At 34.0% G+C, this 6,395-nt stretch overlaps 1 non-coding gene across 1 annotated transcript; it reads left to right on the top strand.

The window, feature by feature from the left end:
- The first annotated feature begins 463 nt into the window (after window positions 1-463).
- On the top strand, window positions 464-569 carry LOC140854200 (small nucleolar RNA R71). The gene has a single exon (XR_012137334.1). It is a non-coding gene; the product is annotated as a small nucleolar RNA R71 (small nucleolar RNA).
- The last annotated feature ends 5,826 nt before the right edge of the window (window positions 570-6,395 follow it).

Here is a 6,395-nt window from a genome sequence, read left to right as displayed (position 1 = left end):
CTCGAATATAGATCATTTTTTGGTCTACGAGCTTATTAGACTTGAGCTTGCTGAACCTGCTCGTGCACAAACTCAGGAAATTGAAGTACAGTTGGGCATTCACTAACAAAATAGTTCGGACTTGCACACAATGCACAAACTTCTTGGATTGGGTTAGGTGGAATCGGGGATTGTCCAGTATTTAGAAGACGATCTAATTTTTAGGACAGTTCATCTACCTTTTGATGGATATCTATGGCATTTCCTACTTCATATATTCCACCTCTCTTTGGGTTTAACATGGGTTTATCTCTAATAGAGGCAGACATATGATGTAATGAATTTTCACTTAAAATTTCAAACAGTTGCCATGCCTCATCCTCACTTTTCAGCATGAATGTCCCACCGCATGATGCATCGACCATTTATCGATGTCTTTCTGATAGCCCATCATAAAAATATTGGATTAACTACCACTTGGGTACAGCATGGTGGGGACATTTTCTAATAAGGTCCTTTAATCTCTCCCATGTTTCATGAAATATTTCTCCATCTAATTGGGAAAAACTAGTTATGGCTTTCCTTATTTGATTAGTTTTTCCTATGAGAAAATATTTCTTGAGAAACTCTCCTTGCAGCTGGTCCCAAGTTGATATAGTCATAGAATCCAAAGTATGTAGCCAGTATTTGGCTTTGTCCTTAAGTGAGAAAGGGAATAATTTCAACCTAAGAGCATCATCGGAGAAGTTGTGAATTTTGACAGTTGAGCATATCTCAAGAAATTCTTCAAAATGTTTATAAGGGTCCTCATTACTAAGTCCATAAAATGAAAGTAACATTTGGATTATACTGGACTTAATTTCATATTGAGTGGCCTCCACAGGGGGCACTTGAATACAAGGAGAGTAGGTATATGTGGAAGGAGTAAAGTACTCCTTCAATTGCCTGGGTGGATCATTCTCCTGATTTCGGTCCATATTTTTACGTCTGTTGGCTCTAAAGGTTCTTTCTATTTCTGGATCAAAAAGGTTAGATTTCTGATCGTAACGATCTACGGCCAAGCATACACCTTACAATTATACTGTAGAGCAAACATAAAAAATTTTTCTTTTTATAATATATATATTTTTATAATAAAGTGAGAAAAGAATGAAGAAAATCTAAAGAGAAGAACCTAAGAATCTTAAATCTATGAAAAGGGAGAAATTAGTTAATGTTTAGATGTTAATTGCAATCAACTTAAACAAGCATGGACTCTCTATCCTAAGGTTAACTTAGATCTAGATAGTTCCTAACTTCCAAGACCGCCTTTGAGCACTCAAAGCTCAAGACTGACTAACTGACTCGGCCAGATAAGCGTAAGATGTGGGAGGTTCCCTGCTCGTTGCTTTCCTTAGATACCAACTGAGTTGGCCAGGTCAGTCAACGGAACCAATTGAATACCACTTTCTTTAACCACTTGCCTTAGACACCGAGCAATTAACCAATCTACACTCGGTTCAACTCTAGAGCTTTCTTATCCTATTGAGCTCGAAATTCCTAGGGCTGACGTCTAGTTGATTTTAGATTAAGGTCTAGGTTATGCAAATGCAAGGGAGTGATTTGTGGGCCAAGAAAGGATGATCAAATCCCCACTTTATCTTAGTTAATGGGTTGCGCCCTTAAAGTTAATTATAGAGATGAGATGTAAAGAAACAAGGTATCCAATCAAGTTAGAAATTTTTATATTTGAGGTTACGCTATTTTAGTTATGTGTTATGAAATGTTAGTGACTTTTTTTTTTTCAACTGTGCCAAGGTCCCCGGCAACGGTGCCAAAATTTGATGCGTAGTCATTGATAGCACCAAAAATAACTCTACTCACTACGTAGGTAAGATGAGTCGAGATCGTATCCTCAGGGACCTTGGGCTAAGTTGAGATTGCAAAATAAAAGAAAGAAGCGTTGTTTTTGATTTAGAAAATAAATTATCTTAAAATTGATGTTATTAGAAAATAAAGAGCTCAAGAGTTTTGAATTAATTTTGCACTAGCAGAGTTGTATCTCTTTTTTAATTAAATAGATGTGATTACTCTTAGAAAAAATATCTATCTTTCCTCGGCATGCTCTGTACCCGTAGATCATGGTGCATCTCTGGAAAGTACTAGGTAAACAACTCTTCTTTCCTTGGCACGCTCCGTATCCATAGATCATGGTGCATCTCCGAAAAGTAAAAGTTATTCCTAATATTAATCTAACAAGAAAGCATAAATAAAAGCATATGAAAGGGAGCAAATAAAGAACTCATGATGATTTAAGTAAAAAGCATAATCTTTATTGCATATAAAGAAATATAAAAAAGTTTAGAACAATAAACCATCTCTGTGTCGTTACAAAATTTCTTCTCCACTCCCGAGACTGCTAGCCTAGCTGCTCATGAAGTAGTCCCTTTCTATTCCTCTATGCAAGGCTCTAGAAGAATTTCTGGGCTCCCTTTTCAATGGGAGTACAAAAATCTTGTTATAGGTGTTAGGAGGGAGGAGTTTTACATGATTTTCTGATGTGGGACTAAAAAAAATGCTAAAGACTAAAAGATGGATAGATGAGACGGAAAGATCACAAATAAATAAAGAAAATACAAATCTTTCCTCTCAAAGTATTTCTAAATATTATTTTTTTTCTTTAATAAGCATCTGTTTGTCTGCCAGAAAAAGCTCTCCGCGAACCTGCCTACCGCGCGCCCGCTCGCCACATCCACCTCGCGTCCGCGTTCACTCGTGCGCTAACACGCTCACGCGCGTGCCCACGCACGTGCGGAGGAATAGCGTGAACTGCCTTTTTTTATTCCAATTTCAAAAAGAAACTTTTGTTTCTTCACAATGACATCTATATCCTTTTTGGATTTCTTGCATAGTATCTTCATTTTCTATAATACCGTATGCGTCTTTCTTTTATTTTAATTTTATTTTAAATTTAATTTTCTTCAAATTTGAGTCTTTTTGATCTATGAATCGGACTCTTTGTATCGGCGAGTACCTTTTCTGTAAAACATAAAAAGAAGCATCAAATTCTTAATAAATAAAATAAATTAAATATAATTTTCTACTTTAAATGACTTAAATTAAGTGTTTATCAGTAGAGTTGGAATGGTTTCAACCCATTGAAAAGAGTTTTAATGATAGTATGATAGAGATCACAATATATCTCACTACTAGACAGAATAGAACTTATGGGGTCACACACAAAGAAGCTTTTGATTGATCAGATGGTTGAACTATGATTATAAATCATGATAGGATTTAATTATCAGTTTGATTGATGATTAATCCAATACAAAAATTATAATTAAGTAACTCGCTAAAGAGTTAGTAAGTTGTAGGAGGATTAATTAGCAATTAGATTGCTAATTGGCTCAATTTGATTGAGCTATAAGGTTTGCATCAATTTTAATTAAATTAGATTTAATTTGACTTGATATGGATTTGATTTGATCAAGCCTAATTGGGTTATGGGATAATCAAATTACATGGGAGAATGATTCTTTGTTGAATTAGGATTTGGGTTTGACTTAATTCTTAATTAGACTAGGATCTAAACAAGAGTGTTTGAGTTTCTATTTGAACTAAGAATTTTCTTCATGGGTACACTAAATCCTAATTGGATTAAGATTAAATTGAGTTTGACTCAAGCATCAAGAGAGAGTCCAAAAGGACTAGGACTCCTCTAATTAGGTGACATCTAATCTAAATAGTTTGGGCTTCTAATCAAATTTAAATTTTTATTTATTTAGGTCTAATCAATTTTTAATATGATTAGAATTGGTTAGAGTTTAAATTAGTTCAAATCAGCCACCTAAAAAAGAGTCTTAAAATTTTAAAACTCTCCCTCCATGCGCCATAAAACAAGCCCCACGCCCACCTAGTTTTTGGATGCCAATTATCCCATGCCCTCTCCCCTTTTTAGCATGTAAGAAGGACTTTTAAAAACCTTCTTTCAATAAGATATGAGCACATAAAAATCTGATAGGTTGGGCAGCATAAAATTCAAGAGTCCAAAGTTGTTTGGTCTCTTATCTCCTACCTAAATTCTATCTCCTCTTCCTATTTAAACCATGCACCTTATGAGGCATTAGATGGGCTGATGATGGATGCAAAAACCAGAGGAGGTGTGTGTGAGAATTTTGGAGAAAAAAAGTGGCGCGGCACCAAGAAAAGGCGTGAGGTTCGGTTGCATACATCCTTTCTTTCTTACCAACAACCAAAGGTTGGTTGTTGGGGCCTCTTCTCTTCCATCTTTTGTCCTAGTTTGGACATGAGTTTTTCTTTCTTATTTATTAAAAAATTGGATAAAATTCTTATATCTCTATCGTAGAAATTTGTTGCATGGATTTTAGAAAGAAAAGAGAAGAAAGTGTTCTTCTCATGATCTCTAGCATAGAGATCATCTTCCTCCTTTTTCTTCTTCCTCTCTAAGAGTGTCTTGAGAGAAAAGAAGATTTTCAACCATCAAGATATAATCTCTGTAAGGGAGCTAGCACTCCAGTGAGATCAAGAAGCTTCTGATCAGATCGAAGTCTCATGTAGATATTCGTAAAGGTCGGACACTTGTGTGGCTTCAAGGGACCTTCAGAAGATATCCACGATCATCAATTCATGGTGTAGATCGACTCGCACCAAGGTATGAAATTTATTTATTTTTTTTAATTTAATTTTTGTATCTGAATTTTATCTCATATATGTAGATCCTATTTATGATTTTAAAATTTGATCTTATGCATGCTTAGATTAAATTAGATTTAATCTGAAATTTTTAAATTTTGCTGCATACTTATTTTTAATGAAATTTTGCATGCATGAAATCATGAAACTTCAACAGTGGTATTAGAGCTACATCATATGTATAAGATTAGGATTTAGATCTAAAATCTATAGAAAAAAATTTTAGATCTAAAAATTTTTTATGTCGTTCTGACATAAGGTTGCCCTGGCATAACTTGTTATGGTGTATGGTTGTCCTAAAATGATGTTAAAATTTTTAATTAAATAAATTTTAGATCTGATTTTTTAGTATATATATGATATATATTTTGTTGTTTAGATCTAAAAAAAATTTCGAGATCTATTTTGATTCGTATATATGATATATGAAAGCATGTTTAGGGCTGAAATTTGTTTCTATGACCTAAACTTATTTATGTATATGATATATGTTTATATATATGATCTAAAATTATTTTAAGATCAAAACATACTTTTCATATAAAGAATTTAGATCTGAAAATTTAGATTTAAGATTTGAAATTAATGTTTGTGCATGAAGGATTGGTCATGGATAGATCAAATTAGGTCATGTAATTAGATTATATCTAGGATTTTTGATTTGATCATATTGGGTCTAAATTGATTTAGTAGTTGATCAAATCAGATCAAGTATTGATTAGGGTGAGGTCAATAGGGCTTAAAGATTATACAATTATTGTTGATCGAATCGATTGACATCCATATGTAGAATCGATTAACCTATGGACCTAATTCGACTCTATGGATCGAATCTGATTCACTTAAGCTAACTTATTCGGACCAATTAATCAATTGATGTCTAAGGTAAGTAATTGAAAGATGATTATTTAATTAATTTTATTTACTGATCTAACTAATTTATTGGTGTCTAAAGAAAGCAACAGAGGGATCCCCACTGATCTTCACTTATCTGGCCAATTTGAAAGATTGAGTCTCAAATATGGTTGCTTGACAGTTTGATTTAGCCCATGCCAATTAGATCTATCATGTGATAACTACTTAGATGAGACCTAAATTTAAATCTCTCCATAAATATTAAGTACAATGGTCTTGCATCATTGTAGATGTGTGGGCATATTACCGACATTGATTGTTCTCGGTTGATCACAGTGATTCAGTTGCATCGAAAACACGCAACCACTCTATTAGCAAAAAATTGATCCAAAGTAAAGATGGGGTCGGGCCCAATAACTGTTAGGTGAGGGACTCAATGATGGCTTTGTACCTACTTGTGAATGGTGGGTCTTACTAACTAAGGAGTGCGGACGATAACTGTTAGGTGAGCCCACATGACTTAGAGGCCAAATAGCTGCAACATGCTTAGAGAAGCATCTGGACAAAAAGTTATGCATGCATCGATGTTCGTGTTATCAATAATTGTTAGGTGAGGTGCATGGCATCGATGGGACTGCAGTATCCATTAAAAATTCAGTTGTCGTGTTAGGATTTTTGTTTCTCCACCCAAAGAGTGTAGGAGATCTGATAAAATAATAAAAATCTTTTTGCATCTAAAAGTTTTTAGAATAAATTATAAAATAAGTACAAACATCTAACAAGAATCTTTGTTCTCTGCTATTTATTGTCTCAGCTTCCAACCCTCTAGCTCAAATCCTAGATATCAACTGTTTAACCAAAACCAA

The sequence above is a fragment of the Elaeis guineensis genome, chromosome 15 (assembly GCF_000442705.2).
Source record: "Elaeis guineensis isolate ETL-2024a chromosome 15, EG11, whole genome shotgun sequence".
In the NCBI taxonomy this organism is placed as follows: Eukaryota; Viridiplantae; Streptophyta; class Magnoliopsida; order Arecales; family Arecaceae; genus Elaeis; species Elaeis guineensis.
Note: the sequence above shows the minus strand (reverse complement) of the source record. Positions and strands in the feature narration are given on the sequence as shown.